Here is a 27,895-nt window from a genome sequence, read left to right as displayed (position 1 = left end):
CCTTCTCATGGAGCACAAACCAGTCCCCCAGGAAAATAACCCAAGAGCCCAGTTCATTATATAACAGTGACGCTGTGAGAAACTTCCCAGGGCTGAAAACCTGATGGGCAGATCATTCCTCATAACTTCCCTCTTTTTATTCCTTATTTCAAATTAATCCACGGACACTGAGCTGCATGAATGTTTGCTGTTGGTGGGGCTCTTTAACTGCATCAGCTGTGCTTACAAGGCTTAAACTTCACTTAGCAGGAACGATGCCTTTCTCTGGGTTACTTTAAAGAAGGAGGGATCATGGAGGCTGGGGGAAGTGTGCGCTCTCTCTCGTTGTCTCTCAATCCTCCGTTCCAACTTTGTTTCTATCCATGGTTGTTTTCCTTTAACCTTTTGTGGCTCCCTTAGGCTCCTGAGAACCCCCTGAGAAGTGCTGAGTGGGAAATGGTTTTCCTGTCCCATGAGCATTTTCAAGGTTTCGGGTTTTTTTCTCTGTCCCAAATCAGGACAAAAAGACGGAATCTCAAAAATGTTTGTGAACCGATAATCTGGGGAAAAAATCAGATTGGGTCAATTGAAACTTTTCAATAATTTCAATTTTTTTCCATTTTGACTTTAAAAAACAAAAAACTTTTTAGGAGTATAAATTAACTTTTCAAAATGAAAAGCTGTTTTGAACCAAACGCCCAAACGTTTCACTTTAAAACCATCATTTCAACAACTTCAAAACTTTTTTTCCCTCAAAACACATTTGAATTGGGAGAGTTGTCGAAACCGACACCTCCCCATGGACAGTTTTGGTTTCGACTGCACTCACTGTAGCGCTGCAGATGCCCAGGCTGTGAGTGGAGAACCAGAGGCGCCCCGTGCCTCACTGTGGAGTGAAGTCCAACTATAGTTCCCCACTTACCATGCCGCTCGTCCCTCCAACCTCATTACATGCCTGCAAATGTTAAGGAGGAAAAATAAAACCTGGGTGCACTATGGACTGATGATAAGCTGCACTTCAGAGCCTTATCCTCTCCCAAAACATCCTTTTGGACATCACACAGGGGCAGAAAGAGCATCCGGGAAGGAGGGACTCCGGCAGAGGAAGAGGGGATGGAGAGCGATGCAACCTCATTTCTGAACCCCCTGCCCTTTGTGGCTTTAAATCTCAAGCGTCACATGGCAGTGGCAGGAAATATGTAGGTGGGGGGGCTTTGGCCTTTCTGAAAATCCTACAGTAGACTCAGATGGCCGCTGTACGGCCAAACCCTCTTTGCCTTACTCACGAATGCTAATGGGGGTCTGATTCCACTGAAGCCATTGGAGTTACACTCAGAAATGAATTTGGCCAAATGGGACTAGAACTCATGTGAGTAAACAGGGGCGGCTCTAAGTATTTTGCCACCCCAAGCATGGCAGGCAGGCTGCCTTCGGCGGCTTACCTGCGGGAGGTCCCCGGTCCTGCAGATTTGGCGGCACGCCTGACCAGCAGACCCTGCACAGGCATGCCGCTGAAGGCAGCCTGCCTGCTGCCCAGTGACCAGCAGAGCGCCCCCCGTGGCTTGCCACCCCAGGCATGCGCTTGGCGTACTGGTGCCTGGAGCCGCCCCTGTGAGTAAAGCAGCTTGAGATCATGCAGTGGCCTGAATTCAAGACTAGGTGCCAGGAATTCTGTCTGTGTGTTTCTATTGCCCATCCCCACGATAATGATTAATGGATTTCACCCTCACAAATGCTCCTGTGCAGCAGGGCAGTATTATCCCCATTTTATGGATGGGGAACTGAGGCACAGAGAAACCCAAAGTCTATATCGAAGCTGTGAATTGAACCCAGACCTCCTGAGCCCCGGGCTACTGCCCTTTCTAATAGATCCACCTTCCTACCGAGAAAGCCTGAGTTTTAATCCCCTCTGAGGCCCTTAGCAACCCTCATAGGCCAATATCTTCAAAAGTAGCCACTGATTCCTGAGGGCCAAACCTGCGACCCTTATGGTTTGATTTTCAGAGGTGCTGAGCACCTGCAGCGCCTGTTGACTTCAATGGGATCTCTGTCTGAGGGGTTGGAACATATGCGGTTGTACCTCAGCGCTTGGCTGTAGACAATGGATCGTGTGGTGTGTCCGGGATGGAAGCTGGAGGCATGAAGGTAGGCATAGCAGTCAGTGGGTTTTCGGTATAGGGTGGTGTTAACGTGACCGTCACTTATTTGTACCGTGGTGTCTAGGAAGTGGACCTCCCGTGTAGATTGGTCCAGGCTGAGGTTGATGGTGGGGTGGAAGCTGTTGAAATTGTGGTGGAATTCTTCCAGAGTCTCTTTCCCATGGGTCCTTCCACCACGATTTCAACAGCTTCCACCCCACCATCAGCCTCAGCCTGGACCAATCTACACGGGAGGTCCACAGACAGAGACCAACCCCTACAAGGTCTTCACTAAGCATTCTCAAAACTTTGATACCTGCACGAGGAAATAAGGAAACAGATCAACAGAGCCAGATGTGTACCCAGAAGCCTCCTGCTGCAAGACAAGCCCAAGAAAGAAACCAATAGAACTCCACTGGCCATCACCTACAGTCCTCAGGCTAAAACCTCTCCAATCCATCATCAGTGATCTACAACCCATCTTGGACAATGATCCCACACTTTCACAGGCCTTGGGAGGTAGGCCAGTCCTTGCCCACAGACAACCCGCCAACCTTAAGCATATTCTCACCAGCAACCACACACCACACCATAACTTTAACTCAGGAACCAATCCATGCAACAAACCTCGATGCCAACTCTGCCCACATATTTACACCAATGACACCATCACAGGACCTAACCAGATCAGCCACAACATCACCGGTTCATTCACCTGCACATCCACCAATGTAATATACACCATCATGTGCCAGCAATGCCCCTCTGCTATGTACATCGGCCAAACTGGACAATCCCTACGTAAAAGGATAAATGGACAGATAGTCAGATATTAGGAATGGCAATATACAAAAACCTGTAGGAGAACACTTCAACCTACCTGGACACACAATAGCAGATCTTAAGGTAGCCATCCTGCAGCAAAAAAACTTCAGGACCAGACTTCAAAGAGAAACTGCTGAACTTCAGTTCATTTGCAAATTTGTTTAATCCTGAGCTGATGGTGTCAAAGACTGAATGGCTAACCAACTACAAAAGCAGTTTCTCCTCCCTTAGTGTTCACAACTCAACTGCTAGAAGAGGGCCTTATCCCTCCTGATTGAACTAACCTCGTTATCTCTAGACTGATTCTTGCTTGCATATTTATACCTGCCTCTGGAAATTTCCACTACATGCGTCTGACAAAGTGGGTATTCACCCATGAAAGCTTATGCTCCAATACGCCTGTTAGTCTATAAGATGCCACAAGACTTTTTGTCGCTTTTTACAGATCCAAACTAACGCGGCTACCCCTCTCATACCTGAAGACAGATTGCTTCATAACTGCCTGCTGCAGGGTTTCATGTACTTTCCTTTGAAACAGCTGGTCTGTCCATTGTCAAAGGCTAGATGGACCACTTCTTCGATCCAGTAGGTAATTCCTATATTCTTAGCATCTGTATCACACTCACGTACCACAGTGCTGGGTATGGGATAAGAAGCTAAATGGATGGATAGAGTCATGACTAGGAGTAATAGGATGAAATTAAGAACAGGCTGAATACCAGGAAATACTTCCCGATAGTGAAGAGGAAGTGGTGGAAGCCCTAGAATATGAGTCATTTAAAACCAGCCAGGACAAATCAGTGGAGCATACACTGCAATAGGCAATCCTGCACCGGTAGGGGAAGTTGGACTGTCATAAGTGTATTAGGGTCTTTTCCATCTCTACCCTAGATAGGAAGTTTTAATTCATCCAGGGCCACTTTTCATAGTTTTCTATTCTGAATTACCCAGGAAGGGAACCCAAAGGAGAATAAAACATTCAGCGACTGTACCTTTGTATGTACAGAACTGATGCCACAGCAGTGGCCATGAGCATGAATGGCCTTGAGAAGTGCTGTCACTCATCACAGATTTCCACAGTGCAGGGTCTCTAGGTTGCATTATACAACTGAGTCCACATGGCTGACCCCATCATAAAGGACACGACTGATTAACTGGGATGTTTCGGTTTTTTATTTGAAATGAAGAATTTGGCAAAATCGACACGAATCTGCAAAATGTTTCAGTGTCACCATCTCTATGTTTGGTTAAAAACAGTTTCAGGCACAACATTTCACCCACCTCTACTCACTAATTCTTACTCTGCTGATCTACACACCCCATTGTTTGTACCGTCAGTTACTCCCCACTTCTCGGCAAAGATCTTATTCCTTTTACAAGATCCACCGCACTGCACGACTTGATACCATTACAAATGAGTGACACTTGGAAAATGCATCGCAGAATGTTGTTTTGCCAGGCATATTCTATGTTCCTTTACTGATTTGTTTTCCTTCTAGTTTGCAGAATTCCGTCGTTGCCGTGGGTCTCCCAGACCGCGTGAGCTAGCAAGGTTCCATAGCATTTTGCCTTTTGCTTTGTGGCAACTTGTAAAAGGCCATGTGCTGCCCTCACGCAGGCCTTTGTATCCTAAAATTGGGGCATCAATGCATTCACAGTAAAGGAGCTGAGTGAGGGGAAGCCAAAACAAACTAACAAAACAGCATGTCCGCTTTATTAAGGTCTTAGGGAAGGAGCAATTGCCACAACAGTGTATAAAGCCCTCACCTCTGGACCCTAGGTCAGAGCTCCCAAACTTAAACTCAACGAATAAAGTCTCTGAATCTTGTCAGGCTGGTCCCCTGGAGTCTGAGGCTATGTCTACGCTACCGCGGTAAGCCGACCTACACTACGCAACTCCAGCTACAAGAATAACGTAGCTGGAGTCAACGTACCTTAGGTTGAGTTACCGCAGGGTCTACACTGCGAGGGGTCGATGGGAGAAAATCTCCCCTCAACAAACCTTACTCTTCTTGTCGGGGGTAGAGTACAGGGGTGGACTGGAGAGCGATCTGCTGTCAATTTGGCAGGTCTTTACTAGACCCGCCAAATCGACTGCCGGTGGGTTGATCTCAGAGCGTGGATCCCAGCTGTAGTGTAGACCTGCCCTGAGAGACAGCCCACCATTCGCTGCAGCCTGCATGGCTCCTAATCTCCTCTCCCCTGCTCAGCTTCCTGTTCCTGTTTAAATAGCCCAGCCCTCGGGTGAGGCAAAGCCCCGTTGGTTACACCCAAGCTGTCTTGGTTGTAGGCTCCACCCTGTCCCTTAAAGGGGCAGCACACTCCTTCACACTACTCTTTAATTACCTCTCATCTGGAACCCTTAGTTCCTTATTAGTAAAATGCATAATGGCAGGCACTGATTTTTGTAACAGCTTCTTTTTGAGGCATGCAACTTTTATGGCAGAATTCTCTCCTGTTCCGGGAGCTATACACAGTCATCTCCTCAAAATAAGGCTTAAGCAAGACATGCATGATGAATAGGTCTTGTGGCTGTCCCCACTGCATGCAGGGTGCATTTCCCCCTGGGAATTAAACTTATGCCATGATCATTCCTCACCCAGCAGAAAAAACACAGAAGAGGGAACATTGGTTTGATGGCACCGAGTGATGTACAAGCTTTTCTCCAGCAAGATTATTCCCACCGCTACCCCCACAGTTCAAGCAGGGGCAATGGGTATCTGCACTTTGGTTGCACCACAGGAGGATTTCCCAATGCTTGTCGCCAAGGGACACTGTTGTTTTCAGCTGGCTGCTGCTGACAACACAGTCAATCAAACCTATCGAACGCTGGGGTCGCTAGCGAAATAGGAACAAACTGTGTGAGCCACAATGCCTGTTGGGCACCCATAAAGAAGGACTTTCCAGCTGCAGCACAATATTCATGCAGGAGGGACAGAAAAGGAAAACGGCAATGAACCAGAAAAGAGATTCTAATTAGGCAGAAGAGCAACTCACTGAAGGTTATTTAACATCTCTCAAATACAGCATGTAGCTCTGCTGTCTGCCATGGCTCTGCTCCCATTCACACCAGCTGAGGATCTGGCTGTGTGCCTTTGGAAAAGGCTAATCCAGGGGTAGGCAACCTATGGCATGCGTGCCAAAGGCGGCACGCGAGCTGATTTTCAGTGGCACTCACACTGCCTGGGTCCTGGCCACCGGTCCAGGGGGTTCTGCATTTTAATTTAATTTTAAATGAAGCTTCTTAAACATTTTAAAAAACTTATTTACTTTACATACAACAATAGTTTAGTTATATATTATAGACTTATAGAAAGAGACATTCTAAAAACGTTAAAATGTATGACTGGCACGCGAAACCTTAAATTAGAGTGACTAAATGAAGACTTGGCACAGCACTTCTGAAAGGTTGCTGACCCCTGGGCTAATCAGTCACATAGAAAGCTGCCACATGAACTGTCTGATGGCGCATTCACCTGGAATGCTGAAAGCAGCTGTCTTTCCCAAGGGTGAAGCTTGAGGGGGCATGAGCAGGATGCTGTCAGCGGTGGCTGCTGGCCTCTCCAATCTATTCTTCCTGGAAACATATCTAGAAAGTTTTGGCTGGTTTCACTCTTTCTACAGGTTTTTGGCTAACTGGAGGCTCTGCAACACACTGGCATTCCACCTGCAGCCCGGGTTTCCCTGTCCTCTTCTTTTAATGCATGGGGTGGGAGGAAGTCATGATCAACTTGTTCTCTGTGCTTGAACTAAGACATGGATGATGCACCCTTCCTGAGGGTGCCAGTTCCTTTGTTTCAGTGGGCTGCCATGGCTGCACAGTGAGATGCTGTTCCTTAGGTAACTGGAGTCGGTCCTGTGGAGGGAGGATACATATGAGACCAAAACTTTGATTTGATTCTGTAATTCATTGGGATCCTGTGCAGAGAGCAGAGCGCCAGGGTGATGGGCTTTTCAATAGGTGATATGCATTGTTCTGTCTCAATGGAAGCTTCATCAGGGTCATCAGTTGAATTCCTAGATAAAATGAATTGCAACAATCCAGTTTACAGGATACAAATCCATGGATTGCCATGGACAAATCAGATTCTGATATGATAGAGTGCAGTCTTCTGCCCAGCCGTACCTGGAAGGAAATTTTTTATTTTTTTTGCAGCCATAGCTATTTGGATACTTAAGCGAAATTGGGAAGTCCAGAAAAAACCCAAGACTGTGAACCATCTTGATAAAATTTGTATCCATATCTGATCTCTGATCCACAGACATGGTCCTCAGATATCTGCAGATTTGCAGGGAAGTGTAGGACTGGAAGGGACCTCAAGAGGTCATCTAGTCCAGTCCCCTGCACTCAAGGCAGGACTATGTAATCATAGAATCATAAACTATCAGGGTTGGAAGGGACCTTAGGAGGTTATCTAGTCCAACCCCCTGCTCAAAGCAGGACCAATCCCCAACTAAATTATCCCAGCCAGGGCTTTGTCAAGCCTGACCTTAAAAACCTGTAAGGAAGGTGATTCCAACACCTCCCTAGGTAACCCATTCCAGTGCTTCACCACTCTCCGTGTGAAAAAGTTTTTCCTAATATCCAACCCAAACCTCCCCCACTGCAACTTGAGACCATTACTCCTTGTTCTGTCGTCAGTACCACTGAGAACAGTCGAGATCTATCCTCTTTGGAACCCCCTTTCAGGTAGTTGAAAGCAGCTATTAAATCCCCCCTCATTCTTCTCTTCTGCAGACTGAACAATCCCAGTTCCCTCAGCCTCTCCTCATAAGTCATGTGCTCCAGCCCCCTAATCATTTTTGTTGCCCTCCGCTGGACTCTTTCCAAGTTTTCCACATCCTTCTTGTAGTGTGGGGCCCAAAACTGGACATAGTACTCCAGATGAGGCCTCACCAATGTCGAACAGAGGGGAATGATCACATCCCTCGATCTGCTGGAAATGCCCCTACTTATACAGCCCAAAATGCCGTTAGCCTTCTTGGCAACAAGGGCACACTGTTGACTCATATCCAGCTTCTCATCCACTGTAACCCCTAGGTCCTTTTCTGCAGAACGGCTGCCCAGCCATTCGGTCCCTAGTCTGTAGCAGTGCATGGGATTCTTCCATCCTAAGTGCAGGACTCTGCACTTGTCCTTGTTGGACCTCATCAGGTTTCTTTTGGCCCAATCCTCTAATTTGTCTAGGTCTCTCTGTATCTTATCCCTACCCTCCAGTGTATCTACCACTCCTCCCAGTTTAGTGTCATCTGCAAATTTGCTGAGGGTGCAGTCCACACCGTCCTCTAGATCATTAATGAAGATATTGAACAAAACCGGCCCTAGGACCGACCCTTGGGGCACTCTGCTTGATACTGGCTGCCAACTAGACATGGAGCCATTGATCACTACCCGTTGAGCCCGACGATCTAGCCAGCTTTCTATCCACCTTATAGTCCATTCATCCAGCCCATACTTCTTTAACTTGCTGGCAAGAATACTGTGGGAGACAGTATCAAAAGCTTTGTTAAAGTCAAGGAATAACATGTCCACTGCTTACCCTCATCCACAGAGCCAGTTATCTCATCATAGAAGGCAATTAGGTTAGTCAGGCATGACTTGCCCTTGGTGAATCAATGCTGACTGTTCCTGATCACTTTCCTCTCCTCTAAGTGCTTCAGAATTGATTCCTTGAGGACCTGCTCCATGATTTTTCCAGGGACTGAGATGCGGCTGACTGGCCTGTAGTTCCCTGGATCTTCCTTCTTCCCTTTTTTAAAGATGGGCACTACATTAGCCTTTTTCCAGTCATCCAGGACCTCCCCCGATCGCCATGAGTTTTCAAAGATAATGGCCAATGGTTCTGCAATCACATCCACCAACTCCTTTAGCATCCTCAGACGCAGAGCATCCGGCCCCATGGACTTGTGCTCGTCCAGCTTTTCTAAATAGTCCTGAAGCACTTCTTTCTCCACAGAGGGCTGGTGACCTCCTCCCCATGCTGTGCTGCCCAGTGCAGCAGTCTGGGAGCTGACCTTGTTCGTGAAGACAGAGGCAAAAAAATCATTGAATACATTAGCTTTTTCCACATCCTCTGTCACTAGGTTGCCTCCCTCATTCAGTAAAGGGCCCACACTTTCCTTGACTTTCTTCTTGTTGCTAACATACCTGAAGAAACCCTTCTTGTTACTCTTAACATCTCTTGCTAGCTGCAACTCCAAGTGTGATTTGGCCTTCTTGATTTCACTCCTGCATGCCTGAGCAATATTTTTATATTCCTCCCAGGTCATTTGTCCAAGCTTCCACTTCTTGTAAGCTTCTTTTTTGTGTTTAAGATCAGCAAGGATTTCACTGTTAAGCCAAGCTGGTCGCCTGCCATATTTACTATCCTTTCTACACATCGGGATGGTTTAAAATACAACCAGCTCTCCTGGACTCCTTTCCCCATCATGTTATTCTCCCAGGGGATCCTGCCCATCAGTTCCCTGAGGGAGTCAATAACTATTCTTGACAGGTGTTTGTCTAACCTGTTCTTAAAAACCTCCAGTGACAGAGATTCCACAGCCTCCCTAGGCAATTTGTTCTGGTGCTTAACTACCCTGATGGTTAGGAATTTTTTCCTAATGTCCAACCTAAACTTGCCTTGCTGTAATTTAAGCCCATTGCTTCTTGTCCTATCCCTAGAGGTTAATGTGAACAATTTTTCACCCTCCTCCTTGTAACAACATTTTATGTACTTGAAAACTGTTATCATGTCCCCTCTGTCTTCTCTTCTCCAGACTAAACAAACTGAATTTTTTCAGTCTTCCTCATAGGTCATGTTTTCTAGACCTTTAATCATTTTTGTTGATTTCCTCTGTCATAATGTTTCTGTCTCCCACTAGTATAACCTCCATCTTCTCTGAGTCCAGTTTCAGCCAACTGCTCTTCACCCAGATGCTGATGGCTCCCAGATACTGGGATAGATGGGAAACTGGGCTGTTAACATCTGATCATAAAGAAATGCAGAGCTCGGTGCTGTCTACATTTTCCTGTCAGGGGGGTCCAGAAGGTCTCCTGAGGTCTCCCAACAGCATAGTCATATAGACATTGACTATAGTTGAGAGGAGGTTTGGGGCTGGTGGGATTCCAGAGGTGAGGGCTGTGGAACCAGAATAGGGAAGTTGGCCATCATGACCCTCCAGATTCATTCCAAGAGTAAAGGTCATCATATCTCAGCACTTTCTTCCTATTCTCCCATCTCTGAGATAGGACAGCGGTAATTGGTGGTTGACTGTCAAATGCCACAGTCGAGATTCAGCAGTGTGATTATGGATGGATGTCCCTTGTCTGTGGATAAGAGGAGGCCATCTATCATCAATGCAATCAGTAATGTCTCTCTCCCATGTCCTACCCTGAAATCTGACTGGTGCTGAGGAATCTAGGACATGGACAATGTATAGGCGGAGTTGAGAGACAGCTTTTCACTAGCATTGAGCAGTAGCTAGCGAGATTGGTAGCACAAAGTGATGATTTTTTATATATTAGCCAGACTGTTGATTTTGGGGGGCTGAAGGGGGGATTTTTGCTTTCCAGAGATGTATAAAGGATGCTGTACCTGTATAGGATATATTAGTGGAGAATCTGCTTAAGTCATTAGGCATAATTATAGCACCTCTAACTGAACAATGGAATGATATGCCTTTGAATCACTTGTCTCTCTTGCTGGCTGCACATTGATGATGAGCTGTTACAACTAAATAGACCGAAAGCAAACAAACACCACCTGCTGCTAGCCAAAGACATGTTGGATTAAAAGGTACTCTAGCTGTGTAAACAGGTGTGGACTGAGGACAAATTGTTCGCATGCAGTTTGGAGAACTGCCCTTTAGATTATGGGGGGCAGGGATGGATGGCTTAGGTAACTAGCAGTGATCTACAGTGCCTTTCAGCTCTGGGACAACAGCTGGAACCCAGATGATGCTGGAAGTGACTGAGAATCGCCATGATCTATTGTAAAAGGAGTTGGTGGCCATCGTGAGCCTATGTCCACATGGTAGTAGGATGCTGCACTCTCATTCACCTGCCTGCACTGGTCCATCAGAAAGCTTAAGACCTAACTGGCATTACATTAACAGTAACATCTGCATGGATTTTCCATACTCACTGCTAGCCCCTCCCTTACCCGTCTCTGTCTCTGCTCAGATGTGGTTCCTCTGAGTCAGCGTTAAAGCAAATTAGTGGGAATGGAGTGATTCAGTGGGAAGCATGGGCACTGCTACTGCCTCCATAAGTCGAGGACTTTTCTCTCCAGAGATGTCAGTTCCGCATCATCTATGAGCATCTGAAATGTTGTGAACCCACAGGGTAAAAAGTATCCACGTGCAATGAGCCAGCTCAAGACCTATGCCTCATTTAAGCCTTAAAGATATGGGACTTAAGTGATGTCTAGACCCTCTGCTGCTCTTCTGCACAGGGGTGAATTTCACCCCGTGTGAGCTATTGAAAGAGAGGCTTTATTTCGTTAGGAATTCAGTGGTAGCTCAGCCACAGTTAGGTCAATGTCCCTCTTAAGGCAGGAAGCCTGGCTATAATCAACACTGTTGTTGTGGATGAAAAAACAATAATAGCACTTGATAAAAGCTTCGCTTTGATTGTCTAGAGTAGGCCAAGTCACCAAGGCTGGCATGAAAAAAATAAAAGAAACAAAAGCTGGCTGATAATGTAACAGAGCATTCGCTTATTACGAAGTTTTCTGTACAAAGCCAGATGAGCTCCGGACTGAGCCAAAGAACCAATCTCAGATTCCTCTGTGTGAGTCTTGGGGAAATGTTTTCACACACAGTGGCGTGGCTTATACAGCTGGAGGAACTGTTCAATAATAATTCTGCTCACTTCTATGGGACCTGGTGTGACAATGCAATATCATGACTCAGCCTCATGTCATCAGAATTCAAGACATCTGAAAGGGCCTTGCTGATCTGATCTGATCTGATCTTCCCGACTGGATCAGCGTGAGCTTGGCTTTCCAGTAAAACCATCCAATTGGCTTGAGGAAAACTCACACTCAAATGTCTGTGGCCAGAATACACACACACACGTACATCTTGTGCCATACAGTCTTTATCTCTCCTTGCCTAAGCTAGGCCATAGGTCTATCATGTAATGGCCACCCTGTGTGTAAGAGGAAGGATGGTCCAGTGGTTAGGTCATTAGCCTGAGGTTTGGGGAACACAGGTTAAATTCTGTGCTCTGCCATGAACTTCTTGGATGAGTCTCTGTGCCTTCGTTCCCTGTCTGTAAAATGGGATAACATACTGTCCTCCTCCAGTGGGAGTAGTGAGGAAAAAGGCATGAAAGATTGTGAGGTACTTAGAGGCTATGGCGATGCTACCCATGTAAGTAACTTACAAGCCCTGTAGAATGCCCTAGAGGTAGCAAGCTGGCAGAAGCACGTGATGATCTAATAGAGTGGTTCCCAAACTTTTTGGCATCATGCCCCCTTTTTAATTTTTGAGAAACCTTCATGCCCCCCACCTCTCCTTTACCATCATCCAACCTCCCCGATCCTTGTCCCCTGACTGCCCCCTCCCGGGATCCCCTGCCCCTAACTGCCCCCTCCCGGGACCCCATCCCCTATCCAACCCCCCCCCATTCCCTGTCTCCTGACTGCCCTGACCCCTATCCACACCCTTACCTCATGACAGGCCCCCCGAGACTCCCATGCCTATCCAACCCCCCCACTCCCTGTCTCCTGACTGCCCCCCCTAGAATCTCTGCCCCATCCAACCACTCCCTGTCCCCTGACTGCCTCCCGGGACCTCCTGTCCCTTATCCACACACACCCCCTGCTCTCTGCCCCCTTACCAGGCCACTCAGAGCGGGAGGCTTATTGGAAAGCCTGGGAGGTGGGCAGGACAAGCTGTGCTGCCCAAGCAGTGTCGTAACTGCAGGGGAGGGGGGATAGGAGGGGAGGGGCTGAGGGCTAGCCTCCCTGGCCGGGAGCTCAAGGGCTGGGCAGCCTCGTGCCCCCCCTTGGAATTTCTTCACACTCCCCAGGGAGGTGGACCCCCCAGGTTGGGAACCAATGATCTAATAGGTCTTTTCCCTCCTTACCACCTATGGTTTTATGCAGAAGTCAAACCTGTGTGCCTGATTCTATGAGCCCTCTGTCTGGATGTTTTCCCCACAATCATGACATGTTAATGGGTGCTTAGGCCAGTTCCATCTCTGGTTTAACCAAAGATTGATTCAGCCCAAGCAGCATTCTTGAGGAGTTGCTTCCAGATTAATGCCAGAGTTCATGTTGGAACCTGGAATAAAACATAAAACCATCACTGATATAGTGTGCAGATGATACAAAAATTCAGGGGATGGCAAATAATGCAGAGGACAGGTCAGCGATACAGAGTAATCTTGACCACTCAGTAAGCTGGGCTCAAGCAAACAATATGCATTTAAATATGGCTACATGTAAAATCATATGGCTAGGAACAAAGAATGTAGGCCATACTTATCAGAAGGGGGACCGTATCCTCAGAAGCAGTGATTCTGAAAAAGATTTTGGGGTAGCCGTGGATAACCAGCTGAACATGAGCTCGCCATGTGACACTGTGGCCAAAAGAGCTAATGGGATCCCGGGATGCAGAAACAGGAATTTCAAGTAGTAGGAAGGTCATTGCACCTCTGTATTTGGCACTGGTGCAACCACTGCTGGAATATTGTGTCCAGTTCTGGTGTCCACAATTCAGGAAGGATGGAGAGGGTTTTCAGAAGAGCCATGAGAATTATTAAAGGGTTAGAAAACTTGCCTTCTAATGACAGCAGGGCCAGATTTCCAGTTAAGCCCAGTAGGCCCATGCCTAGGGACACTGGCGTTCTAGGGGTGCCGAAAAGTTAAAAGTGAGTTAAAAGTTTTATTTTTATGGAAAATACGAAGGTCAGCTGTAGGCAGGAGTGGGGCACTGAAGATGCCATGCCTTGGGGCGCGTAAGGCATATATCTGGCCTTGAGTGACAAATTCAAGAAGCTCAATCTCTAGCTTATAGAAGAACAGAAGAATGGCCATAATGGGTCAGACCAATGGTCCATACAGCCCAGTATCCTGTCTTCCCAACAGAGCCAATGCCAGGTGCTTCAGAGGGAATGAACAGAACAGGGCAATTATCAAGTGATCCACCCCCTGTCGTCCAGTCCCAGCATCTGGCAGTCAGAGGCTTAGGGATATCCAAAGCAGGGTTGCATCCCTGACCATATTGGCCGATAGCCACTGATGGACCGATCCTCCATGAACTTATCTAGTTCTTTTTTTAATCCAATTATACTTTTGGCCTTCACAACATCCCTAGGCAACAAGTTGCACAGGTTGACTGTGTGTTGTGTGAAGAAATACTTACTTTTGTTTTTTTAAACTTGCTGCCTATTAATTTCATTGGGTGACCCCCAAATTCTTGTTTGATGTGAAGGGGTAAGTAACACTTCCCTATTCACTTTCTCCACACCAGTCATGATTTTATAAACCTCTATCAGATCCCCCCTTAGTCATCACTTGTCTAACTGAACTATCCCAGTCTTTTTAATCTCTCCTCATATGGACACTGTTCCATACCCCTAAATCATTCTTCTTGACCTTCTTTGTACGTTTTCTAACTCTAATGGTGACAGGTTTCAGTGGTAACTGTGTTAGTCTGTATCAGCAAAAAAAAAAAATGAGGATTCCTTGTGGCCCCTTAGAGACTAACAAATTTATGATGGGGGTTGCTTTACCAAGTGTTAGGTCAGTCTAATGAGATAAATCAATTAACAGCAGGATACCAAGGGAGGAAAAATAACTTTTGAAGTGGTAAGAGAGTGGCCCATTACAGACAGTTGACAAGAAGGTGTGAGTAACAGTAGGGAGAAATTAGTATTGGGGAAATTAAGTTTAGGTTAGTTAGGTTAAGTTTCCCCAACACTAATTTCTCTCTTACCACTTCAAAAGTTATTTTTCCTCCCTTGGTAGCCTGCTGTTAATTGATTTATCTCGTTACACTGACCTAATACTTGGTAAAGCAACCCCATCTTTTCATGTATTTATACCTGCTCCTGTATTTTTTACTTCATACATCTGATGAAGTGGGTTCTCGTTCACGAGAGCTTATGCCCAAATAAATTTGTTAGTTTCTAAGGTGCCACAAGGACTCCTTGGGTTTTTTTTTCTAACTCTAATATATCTTTTTGGAAATGGGGCAACTAGAACGACACACATGTATTCGAGGTGTGGGCGTATCATGGATTTATATAGTGGCATTATAATATTTTCTGTCTTCTCTCTCCCTTCCCTAATGGTTCTTAACATTATCTTAGCCTTTTTGACTGCTGCTGCACCCTGAGTGGATGTTTTCAGAGAACTATCCACGATGACTCCAAGATCTCTTTCTTGAGAAGTAACAGCTAATTTAGACCCCATCATTTTATATGTATAGTTGGGATTATGTTTTCCAATGTGCATTACTTTGCATTTATCAACATTGAATTTTATCTGCCATTTTGTCGCCCAGTCACCCAGTTTTGCCAGCTCCCTTTGTAAATCTTCACAGTCAGCTTTCAACTGAACTATTTTAAGTAATTTTGTATCATCTGCAAACTGTGCCACCTCATTGTTTATCCCTTTTTCCAGACCATTTATGAATATGTTGAACAGCACTGGTCCCAGCACAGATCCTTGGGGGACCCTGCTATTTCTCTCTCTCCATTGTGAAAACTGACCAGTTATTCCTATGCTTTGTTTCCCGTCTTTTAACCAGTTACTGATCCATAAGAGAACCTTCTCTCTCATCCCATGACTACTTACTTTGCTTAAGAGACTTTGGTGAGGGAACTTGTCAAAGGCTTCCTGGAAGTCCAAGTACGCTATATCCACTGGATCCCCCTTGTCCACATGTTTGTTGACCCCCTCATGAATTCTCATAGATTGGTGAGGCATGATTTCCCTTTACAAAAGCTTAACAAAGAGAAGGCTATGGGGTGACTTGATGATAGTCTCTAAATATCTCCATGGGGAACAACTATTTAATAATGGGCTCTTCAAAGTTATACCACAATCCAATGGCCGGAAGTTGAAGCTAGACAAATTCACTGGAAATAAGGTGTACATGTATAACAGTGAGAGTAACTAATCATTGGAGCAACTTACCAAGGGTCATGGTGGATTCTCCATCATGGACTATTTTTAAATCAAGATTGGATGTTCTTCTAAAAGATCTGCTCTAGGAATTGTTTTCAGGAAGTTCTGTGGCTTGTATTATACAAGAGGTCAGACTAGGTGATCACAACGGTCCCTTCTGGCCTTGGAATCTATGAATCTATAATTATTATTTGTATAATGCAGAGTCCCAAATTGAGATCAGGGCCCCATTGTGCTAGGTGCTGTACACAGTGAGAGGCAGTCTCTGCCTCACAATGCTTAAACTCTAACAGCTAAGCATGGGAAGGGCACCAGAGAAGCAAAGTGATATGACGAAGGTCACACAGCAGATCAGTGGCAGAGTCGGGGTAGACTTCAGATTTTCCAATTCCCATTCTAGTATCCTATCTAATAGACCACACTCACTCTACCACTCAGACTGAGCTGCTGTCTTCCTCGTGCTGTGCCTGGCTGAGTTTATGAGGCAGGCATTACATATCCGCACCCCTCACAAGGGCCTTAAGATGATACCCAAATTCACTCAGCACTTTGCTGTGTTCTTATACAGCTCCCTTAGGCCAGAGAACTCAGATACCTAGAGGCTTGCCTCAAATTACTAATGGCCCCATCATCAGCTAAGGTAAATGGATGTCATCTCAGTGGAGCTATACTGATTTACACCAGCTCAGGATGTGGCCCTGAAGATTGGTAAACTAAATACCAACAACAAACCTATTACTAAGTTGTACTTGGTCAGGTCTGTTTTCACAAAGTGGTGCTGCAGTGACCTCACTGACAGTAAGAGAAAAGACTTTGTCTTCAGTGAAATTCACCACTGTCTGTTTCTTTTGGTTTCCAAAGAATAATCCTGCCAGGACTGTGGAATCAGTGCCAGATTGTGAAGGGATTGAGTGTAGTCTGATAACGCATGGATACTAATGCAGTGAATAATAGAAAAGTTTCCAGACCATACAGGTTATACATCCAATACACAGACGCTTTGCACAACATGACAAACCTCAGGCTGGTTTAGCCTGAATTTCTGTGTCAGTTTCAGAACAGTTTAGATAACACAGAAGGACTGAGACTAGACTTGGTTGCTGAAACAACACAGACCTTCAGGCCTGTCACTGGCACACTGATTAATGTTCAAATGCAAAGCTACGAATGCAGCCAGTATCTTACCCTCCGTAACCCAATGAAATCTCTCTCAAAACTGCTCCGGTCCTTAACGGCCTGCGACACACCCATGTGTAGTCATGCCCTGTGTAATTGTGGTATATGGGAAATGTTCCTGTGGTGCTGCTGCCCAAGGCTCCAAGCAGCTGTGGCAATGAAGGACAATCCCATTGTGATGTTACGAGCGCACACGGTGCTGTGGCCAAATTGCGTTGTGATGGTGTTTGGCAACATTGTAGAGGATGTTCTATAGGCCAGGGCATGGGTTTGTGGGTTCATTTCTCAGTTCTGCCCCCGACTCCTAGTGTGTTCATGCCCAAATCCATACTGCAGTCCTCCCAACTCTGCTATCATTGGCTCCCAACGGTGAAAGCACCTCTCCAGACTGGCTGACACCCGGGCCTTTGTTGTGCTGAACCTCTGTTTATTATTATTGGTATTCCAGGAGGTCCTTGAGGCTCCAAGCAAGCCCAGAGCCTCAATGCACATGGCATTGTACAAACACATAGTAAGAGAAAGTCCCTGTCCTGAAGAGCTTATAGTCTAAATAGATAAGCCTGAGAAAGGGTAGGAGACAAGAAGGATCATTATCCCCATTTTACAGATGGGGAACAGAGACACTGAAAAATTCAAGTGAGTTGCCCAAGGTCACTCAGGGAGTCTGTGGCAGCTCTGGGAATTGACCCCAGTCACTGCCTTAGCTATGTCTTCTCCAGTGAGACTTTACTTTATAGTGTTCCGCACCAAGGGTGGAGGAGAGGCTCACCTGTCTGTTCTCCCCTTTAACTACATCCACACCCTCCAAGCAGCGACCTTTCCTCTGGACATGTGGCCTTACCCTGTTCCTTTTGGAGTGTGGCAGTGTCAGAGTCCCTAGAAGGCAGCGGGAGCAGCTCTGGAGGATTGACTGCCCTGCCTTTGCCCCTGGAGCTGTGTTTCCCCACCTCTCACCTCCCCAGACGGAGCTGGAAATCTGGGGAGCCGTTTCCACATTCCCTGTGCAGTACCACTGACCACTGCCTCCTCGTGAGACTGCGGACCCGTCTCAGACTCCTCAACTCCTTTCCCTCACCCCAAGATAGGTCACTCAGCATCCCATTAGACGTGTTACGGCTCTTCCAGCACATCACTGGAGTGTGAATTCCTCTGGCAGGGGAAACGCAATCAGTTCTGCTCTCTGCCAAGCTGCTAGGCCAAGGGCTGTGGGCTGAATGTGTTTAATGGGGTGTTAGTCCCTTTATGTGAAGGGGTTTGTCACAGATGAAAATGGGGAGGGGGTATTAGCGGCAGCTGCTGCAAAGGAGACTCATGCAGACACAAAACCATTTACGTGCACATTAACTACGGAGCGGGGGGGCAGCAGTCCTGGTGAAAGCAGGCGGGATTTGGAGCCATTTCTTTCTCTTCACTGTAGTCTGCTCATACAGACCTGGGACTGTAGGGCCTGATTCTCCTCCCACCTATGCTAGGTTTTCCACTGGTTATCAGTCTATTGATGTCAGTGGAGTTGGTCCTGATTTTACACGGGTATAAGATCAGATTCCAGCCCATGGCTAGAAGGTGGGAAATGACTGTACTAGGCCATACTAGGTCCATCTCCTTGCCAGTTCCCTATAGGCTGTGTTATTCCTCCTTTTATAGGATTCATTACACGCTGACAATGTGCTCAGCTCCCTGTGAGACACGAACTTCAAGAGGGTCCTCAGACACATACACACAAGGTCTGCTGCATTATGAAATCCATTGCCTGACAAAAGGGTGCAGGGGCCAAGGCGCCAGATACTGATTTAAAAGGTGCTGACATCCGATTCCCAAGACGTACACGGGCAGTGGTTCCGTTATGCAGCTGCTAATCAAGTCCAGCAGAGTGGTTGGGACACCAACACCCTTTAAGGCCTTTCATAGCACGACTCGGTCAACCGAATCAAACCCAGCCTTAAGCATGACATACGCCACAGGCAGCAGCTTCCTGAACTCATGCTGTATCTCCGACAACAAGCAGAGGGCCAAAATGGCGTCTAATGTGGAGTTGTTCCTCGTAAAGCCTGACTATTGGGGGCCATGCTTCCAGTGTAGCAGGGGCTCCAAACACATCAGCAGACCATGCGCAAACCCCTTCCCTGGCATGGACAACAAGGAGATTGGCCTGTAGTTCTTACGTTCACCACACCACCTCTTCCCCTTCTAAATGACATCACAATACCATCCTTCTAGGTGGTTGGCAAGGTTCCAGTTCTTCACACCAGCCGAAAGATGGCCAGAAGTGATTCTGCTGCTGCTTGCGCTAAAAAAAAAAGGGGTGGGTGGGAACCAACTACAAAACTCCCACGGATTTTGATAGGGCCAGGATTATCCTTAAATCCCTTAGTTGCCTGCTGCAGCAGAATCATACACCTCTTATGTGCACCAACCACCAGGGGGACAAAGGCCCATGCCCAAATCCAGGCATGGCCAACCTGAGCCTGAGAAAGAGCCAGAATTTACCAATGTACCTTGCCAAAGAGCCACAGTAATACATCAGCAGCCCCCCATCCGCTCCCTCCTCCCCGCTCTCAGCGCCTCCCGCCCACCGGCAGCCCCACTGATTAGCGCCTCCCCCTCTTTCCCCGCACCTCCCGATCAGCTGTTTTGTGGCGTGCAGGAGGCTCTAGGGAGGAGGGAGAGGAGCGAGGGCACTGCAGGCTCAGGGGAGGGGGCGGGAAGGGGTGGAGTGGGGGCAGGGCCTGTGGCAGAGCCAGGGACTGAGCAGTGAGCAGCCCCCGGCACATTGGAAATTTGGCACCTGTAGCTCCAGCCCCGGTGTTGGTGCCTGTACAAGGAGCCGCATATTAACTTCTGAAGAGCCGCATGTGGCTCCGGAGCCACAGATTGGCCACCCCTGCTCTAGTCCTAAAGTGGGTTACACTCCCAGTGGTACGGGCAGGCAGGACACTCAAGCCCTGAATGCAGTGAAGGTCATGCTGGCAATTCTGGTGAGCACGTGTATGGGTGGAAACAGTGCCTGGATCAGGCGGACCCGTTCATCTAACCATATTCTGCCCCATAAGCAAAGCACATGCTCTTCTCTCTGCTCAAATTTATTTCCCTGTAATGGCCATCGCCATGGCCTTCTTATCAGCCATTGCTGTGACTGAATGATTATCAGTGAATTCCTTGCCTCACCAGTAAAAGGCAGTTTGAATGCCCTGCTTAGATGCTATCAGCATCTTTTTGCTGCAGTTTCCCCCTTCATGTCAACTAGGATACGGGCAGGGAAGGCAAGTACTACACTGCATGTGCCAGGGCAAGCTATTACCTGCCTCCTGTTCCGAATGGGAAGTGTACACGTGCATTAACCCCTCCATCACTAAGGATAAGTGTGCTTCAGCTGGCTCCTCCTGCCTCCCTTGCCCATACCCTCACCACAAACACCCTGATTCTCTCCTAAACTGCCTGTCCAAGAGACGCACCCTTTCCGGCAAACATTCTTTCCTGGGCCACTGTCTCCTTCCTCTTAGCCTCCAGGTATCTGCTTCTTGCACCCACTCTTCATGGACATCTTCCTCCAGAATCAAGCTCCACCTCCCTACTTCCCTGTTGCACAGTTCACAATCTGATTGTCTGGTTGGTAACAGGTCACATGGGGAGCACACCAAGGAGGTCCCTGGCAGAGAGGAGGCCAGATTCTTGACCCAGTCTACTTACTCCCTACCAGGAATCTTCCTCGTTCACTCAGTCAAGCATGCCTCATAAAAATCTTTTCCTGTCTGTGGATAAAGCACCCCCAGCCTTGTGCACGCAGCCCATAAAACCAATGGAGCTTCTACTTGCTGAGGATCTGGCCTCAAACCCATAAAACAGCCAGTTTCCAAGTATCATCCATCTGGAAACTGGACAGTTCTCTGAGGGATAACATGTCCTTGCTCTATTAAGAGGTTCAGTAGAATCCTCTTATAATAGGCACAGATGGGTCTTCATGTAACAATTAAGTAATCGTTCTGATGATCAGAGGCTGAGAGGAATACATTGTGCTGGGAGGTCTTTGTTATTTTTTTCTTTTTTCATGAATTGCCTTAAAAAGAAGTAAGGTATGAGGAATCAAAATATTTTAAAATGATCTAAAGGCCATTAAACAGCCATAATTTAGTGGAGAAGATGCCTGATATGAACAAAGGACCACACAGTGGAAGTTTATACCACACAAACATCATTTTATAGCTGTTAAGCTACTGGCCCTACTCCACCATTAAAAAAAAACAACCCAGCTATTGAACAAATTTAACCCTTGGATCAAGCTACATGGGAGTGAAATGAGTGGCTCTCGTATAGCCAGGGAAATAGAAGTACGCAAAGGTTTCACACACACTGGAAATAGAGGGGACCAGAAATAAGCAAAAACTGGAAATTGAAAACCAAACTGGGAACAGGGAATGTTTTTTGTGAGAGACAGTGTGGGCCCATGGCTAGAGCAGAAAACTGGGATTTCAAAGGGCTGCATTCTTTTCCTGGCTCTTCCATTGACCTGCTGTGTGCCCATCTTCTATGCTCGATAGGTGTTTATACTGCACTCATTGCTGTAGTATCTGAGCTCCTTCCAGTCATGCGTTGAGCAACATGACAATGCCTCTGTCACCTGTCGTTTGTTCTCTCATCCTCTCTCCTGGATGTTGTTTTGGTAGGGACTTGTGTTTAAATGTACATGTTGCTATGTATCCATATGAGAGAAGGCAAGGTCAAAGAGGCACACCTTGGACTTGGAGCAGAAAGTAGCGCAGGTGGGGAAGATCCTTAGCTTGTGGGGGAATTTGGTCCACAGTTACAGACGGTCCCCTGAAGAAGCTCTAGCTCCTGCATAGATGAGCTTTATTCTTATCGTAGAGTGTCACAACCCAGGGGTCTTGAACACAGCCATGGGCACAGCCCCACTCCAATCCTCCGCCCTCCTAGCAATAGCTTAGCTGAGACCCATGAAGCCCAGCCCCAGTGTGAGGCTCCGCCCCTGAGGTCAGATTGGCAGAGGCCCAGAGTGGCTGATTGGCCCATTGGCCCTACTGAAGCCAGCAGCAGGAAAAGGAAGCGGTGTGAACAACTGGGTTGTGGAGCGTTTGCATGCGTCTTGTGCTTCCTGCTATCTGCTCCCTGCTCCCGCTTCCCTGGTTTGAATTCCTGGCATTTTGACCCAGATTGACTTCTGGTTCCCCAGTTTGTCTCCAGTCTCAGACCCCCAGGTATCCTGACCCATCCTCTCTCTAGTTCCTATCTCCAGTTTCTTTCCTGCTTCTGATCTCCTGCCAGGGGCGGCTCTAGGAATTCTGCCGCCCCAAGCACGGCAGGCAGGCTGCCTTCCGCGGCTTGCCTGCGGACGGTCCGCCGAAGCCGTGGGACCAGTGGACCCTCCACAGGCAAGCCGCCGAGGGAAGCCTACCTGCCGCCCTTGCGGCGCTGGCAGAGTGCCCCCCGCGGCTTGCCGCCCCAAGCACGCGCTTGGCGTGCTGGGGCCTGGAGCCGCCCCTGTCTCCTGCTATCCCAACCCAGCTGACTCTTGACTCCTGTCCTGTCACTGAGGACTCTGGCTCTGAATACTAGGTCTAGCCACCCATGACCTGGCTGTGACACAGTTCCATTGTACCAGAGAGGCCAAGCTGTCAACCTGGTCTTTATCCTAGAGCTTTGGGCAAGTCACTTCATCCCACTCTTTCCCTTCCCATCTCTTCCAGACACTACGAAGTTGGGGTGCTCTAAGAAAACCTAAGGTAACTAAATCTGAATGGCAATAACCTCCAGCCCCATGAAACAATCAGATAAATTCACTGCTCAGCACACTGGGCCAAACCCATAAAGGCAGCATATGATACTGCTCTATATCACTTCAGAGAGGCTTCCTTCAAGCAGGCTATATTACAACAGTGAAATACTCAAAGCAAAGGCCCTCTCCTAGAAAACACAGTCTGAATGATCACATGGCGGAAATAGATACTGAAGCCACAAGGCACAATGGAAACTCAAGAGATAACTTTGTAAAGAATGTAATGGGGGAGAAATTGAAATAGACGTTCATTGACTTTTTGTTGTACAAAATTCAAGGAAGTAGGAGAAAGATCCCTCCTCAGCCTATCAGAAAGACAGGCAGGCAGGAAAACTGCATCACCTCTACCTGCTATGGACACTTCACTCACGATGGACGCAATGGGCAAAATTCAGAGTCTAAGGGCTTGATCCAGCTCCATTGAAGTTAATGGAAAAACTCACCCCCAAGTTCAAAGGGAATTAAATCAGGCCTGAAATAAACATAAAGGAACCTCACTTGCATCCCCTCTGCATTTGGCCCATTATCCATCTAGCCTGATCCCATTAAGCCAATGGAAGGGCTCCCATTGACATTCAGTGGGGTTTAGATCAGACTCTAAAGTATCAAAGCCTTTGCTTTTATGATACTTCAGTGCAGGCATCGTTTCCCCTTCCAAGGACAATTGACACAAGGCATTAGTTCCCGCTAGACTTGTAAAATCTGATAAATTGCTCTTTAGCTGGTGGGGACACAATGTAACTTAAAGGAATTTGACTAGGAGTGTAGTACTAGGAGTGTAGTAGCCATGGTGATGAGCATTATGAATGCCGAGCTAGATTAGGTTACACAGAAACTGCAAACTGCTCCTTCTGTAAAAATATCAACAGACATGAAGAGGAGCTCTATGTAAGCACAAAAGCTTGTCTCTTTCACCAACAGTGGTTGGTCTGATAAAAGATAGTACCTCACCCACTTTGTCTCTCTAATATCCTGGGACTGATGCGGCTACAACAACACTACAGTAAACTGATTTGTAAGAAAATAAATGAGATTCACATGCAGGGCCATGTTCTGTTTGTATGAGTAGATACCAGGTTTTATCGACAATCTGAGGTTGTGTTCAAATTGACTACAGGGGGCTTTGGATGGGTTTGTCCATTGATAAGATACAGAACAAAGTAGTGCAGAAGTTGTAATGGGTTTGATGTCAGTGATGATGAGAAATTCTCTTTCTAGTGCTGCCGTATCTCATGCTAGTTGGTGTTTTTAATTAAAGACTCAGCTCCTGGAGTCAGATGATTATGTGAGAACCTCACCTTTCTTCTTCTTCTTCTTCTTCAAGAACCCCAAATGTATTGGGTGTTTTTAAAATCTTTTAAAAAAGAATGTCATGGTTTGGGGGGGCTGACTCATGATTTTTTAATGCTTAGGGTACACCTGGATTCTAGACTTAGCTCTGCTGCAGGCACCTTGCCTCTCTCTTCTTCTGTTTCTCCATGTACTACATGGGGATAATAATCCCCCAGTATAGTGGTGTGAGACCTATAGCTCTTCAGTGCTAAGTATTATTACCTGGAAGCTAATGGTGGTTCTCTTCATGGAGCTAGGCTAAAGGGGTAAATGTTTGCAAGTATAGAAAGCTGTTGTGAGGGACAGTGGCGTGCGGTCTTGTTATTGAAGAACCACAGAAACAGGAGATAAAAAAGAGCTATTAGTTTTTTTCTGTAATGGTTGCAGATGGGGCAACCCATCTGCAACCTATATATTTAGTTCCTCTAATAGCAGTCATGGCAAAGCGAAGGTTGTGGTTGTTTCCCAAGCTGAATTGAAATCTGAAAGCCAGCCTGGTGAGTTGTATTGCTGAACAATTCGCTGCTCCACTGCATTTGTAAGATTGTACTGTGCCTGGTTTCCTGGCATCGACAGCCAGTTTGAGAATTAGCGCAAAACTAATTAGATTACACATCTTGGAGAAGCAAACAAAGGCTATTTATAAGGCTTTATAAGAAGAGAAGTGAAAATCTGATTGTTCAGAGAAATGACTGCAGAGGTTTTTCTTTCTTAATTGGGTCACTGAATTCTCACAGAGCTAGTCTAAATACCAGAACAGGCCTTCCAGAATGCACTACAACAGTGACCAGAATGAAGTGGACACAATAAGTACTATTCTGAGATGTACAGTGTGTACGTGCACCACTGTCCTCTACTGGATGAAATCAGCACTGCTGAGTCCTGTACTGCTATAATAGCTAAGGAAGATCCTCCTTGCTTCTCATAGACAAGGTCAGAATGAATCATTATGATCATCTAGTCTGACCTCCTGCCCACAGAATCTCACCCACCCACTCCTGTATCAAACCTGTGTCTGAGCCACTGAAGTCCTCAGATCATGGTTTAAAGACTTCAAGGGTGCAGAGAATCCTCCAGCAAGTGACCCGTGCCTCATGCTGCAGAGGAAGGCTGGAGAAGAAAATCTGAATTCTATACCAGCTTATGCCATCAGTTCCTAAGTCATTGCATGATAAGGGCTGGCTCACAGCACATCTTCTGTAACTGACATCATCTCCAGTATACTGAGTGATGTTTTTGCCTTTATTATTAATTATGATTATTATTTATTTATAGCTACAGTACAATCATTATTCATGATTCATTACCAACAAAGACAAGACTAGGTCCCTGGCCTGAATTGCTTCCAATATAAGTGACATGGACACAACTTTCTTGTCAGTGGGGTGTTGATAAATGAAAGCTGATGTAATTCAAGTGTGAAGTATTATTATTTATTATGAATACACAGCCATGTAGGGTTGTGGCCATAGTTTCCTTTTTCTGGGATAACATGACAGCTGCCAAAGCAAATACCATTCCAGACTGGTTTTCAATGTACCTCTCCTGTTTTCTCATGATGCTGTACCAGTTCTGCCCTGGCGGTATTTAGAGACCAGCATGATTAGGTTCCTCTGCCGTTCTAAGACAGACAGAATGTATACAACCTAGTGCCTGCCCTCCAGTTAAAACTTCTGCTTCCTTTCTCCTACTCTTGTTTTTGCTGGCTGCATGTAATTGGGTCAGATCAGTAGCAGCCAAGGTGCAGAGAATTCTATCATGCACACTATAGTCACCCTCATCATTAATATGGCTACGTAGCCTACTACAGGTCCCAGCAAGTGATGTTCCATCTCAATAGGTCACTCAGATCAGAAGCATTGCATGATCAGAGCTGTAGTTTCCATCCCTGTATTAAAGATGACGGTGGCTGCAATCTTCTCCATGTTATGGAAATTAGGTTCAACCTTTGGGCTCCTGGCAAGCCACCAAAGTGTCCCTCGGTTGGACAAGTTTTGGGTACCGGGGGGGTCAAATTTATTTGAAACATTTAAAAAAATTTATTTGAAGCCAGATTCTGCCACCCATTACGCATGGTAATTAATATCTTACCTCAGGCCCCGGGCTAGGCCCTTGGTGCTGGAGGACTTGAGTTCAGTCCGTGCAGATGATGCATTGCATCTGCAGCATGGCCAATCCCAAGCATTCAAAAATCATGAGATTGTCTTAAAATTATGCGTTTTTTTAAAATAATAAATGTGGGATTCTTTTTATTTGCCTGTTGGTTTCTGAGCCACTAAGGCTCACATTTTCAAGCTTTTATCCATAACCATGAGGGCTAAAAATTAACTTTTTAAAAAAATGAGAGCTGAGATTACCATGACTCCAAGAGCTGGGGCTTTAAAAAAGCCACCAAATATCACAAAGCAGCACGGGGGCTGTCCAGAATGCATGTGGTCATGGGCTTTGTTATGTGTGTACCTACATTTTTTTTCTTTTAGCCTGTTAAACAAAATATTTTGGGTGAGTTTGTGTTCACTGCCTGTGGTTTTTATAGATAAAACTGACATTTATTCAACAAAAAAGCATGTGAACCTCAGGAACAAAATGAAAACAGCTCTACTTAGCTTGGCAAATGGTCAGCGAGCTATCTGCAATAAACCATTTATCAACAAATGCAGCTTTGTCAATGTAATGCAAGTTTGACACCGAGTTTATCTCTCATAAACACATTTGTTCTCCTTCATGCATGTACGATGTAAATGGTTTTAATGTAACTGATTGAAGAGGAAGGGATAGATCTTCAGGTGGTGTAAACTCACAGAGTTCCAATGAAGTCAAGGGAGCTGCATCAGTTTATACCAGTCAAGACTCTGGCCCTGCATTTTCCTACACGCGTGGATACTAACAGAGACAGGTGTACCTGCAGAGGAGGAACACACTCAGAAAGGTTTAATAAAGATTTGTTACAAAACAGAATTCACACCTGGTTAAATCTCTGAAGCTCCCAAGGAAGCATGGTCCCAAACTAGGACCATGGATCCAAACACCCCTGAACCTTTTCAGACTTAGAGCCTGGATTCTCTCCTGCACCACAATCCACTCAGTGTAAGAGAGGGGGAAGGGGACCATCACTGAGCTGGTTATGGCTCCCTGATTTTCTGGGATAATCCCAGGCTAGGTTACTGCAGTCTATGACCTACTCTAACCTATGTCAGCTGGCAATGGTCTAGCTGGGGATGCTGAAGCATACCATGCGCTAATCAGATCCATGCCCCCCTCCTCAATATGCCCATGCACTGGAGCTGGCTGAGAGCTCCCCCCATGCAACAAAAGTTCTCAGCTGTCCAGATCCAGCCAGAGCAGCACAAAGGGATCAGAGCAGGGGAGAGAAGCCTGACCGAGATCTGAACTCCACAGCTGGATCGCATGTCTGTAATGAACCAAATCAAAACCCTCCATCTGCCCTGGATCTGGAGTCAAACATTGCAGCTTGGGCCCAACTCTACTTCCAAGCATAGTGATTACACACAAGGGCCAGATCCTGAAATGTG

At 46.5% G+C, this 27,895-nt stretch overlaps 1 protein-coding gene and 1 long non-coding RNA gene across 4 annotated transcripts in view; one reads left to right on the top strand and one right to left on the bottom strand.

Annotated features, from left to right (window-relative positions):
• GAB2 (GRB2 associated binding protein 2) overlaps positions 1-27,895 on the top strand; it is a 195,240-nt gene that overhangs the window by 84,260 nt on the left and 83,085 nt on the right. The window lies entirely within an intron of this gene.
• Positions 116-17,488, bottom strand: LOC120378176. The gene is made up of 3 exons (XR_005587496.1): positions 17,252-17,488; positions 13,046-13,214; positions 116-539 (listed from the first exon to the last, which is right to left on the bottom strand). It is a non-coding gene; the product is annotated as an uncharacterized LOC120378176 (long non-coding RNA).

Source organism: Mauremys reevesii, linkage group 1 (genome assembly GCF_016161935.1).
Source record: "Mauremys reevesii isolate NIE-2019 linkage group 1, ASM1616193v1, whole genome shotgun sequence".
Lineage (NCBI taxonomy): Eukaryota > Metazoa > Chordata > Testudines > Geoemydidae > Mauremys > Mauremys reevesii.
The sequence above is the reverse complement of the archived record's forward strand: the minus strand, read 5'-3'. Positions and strand labels throughout refer to the sequence as shown.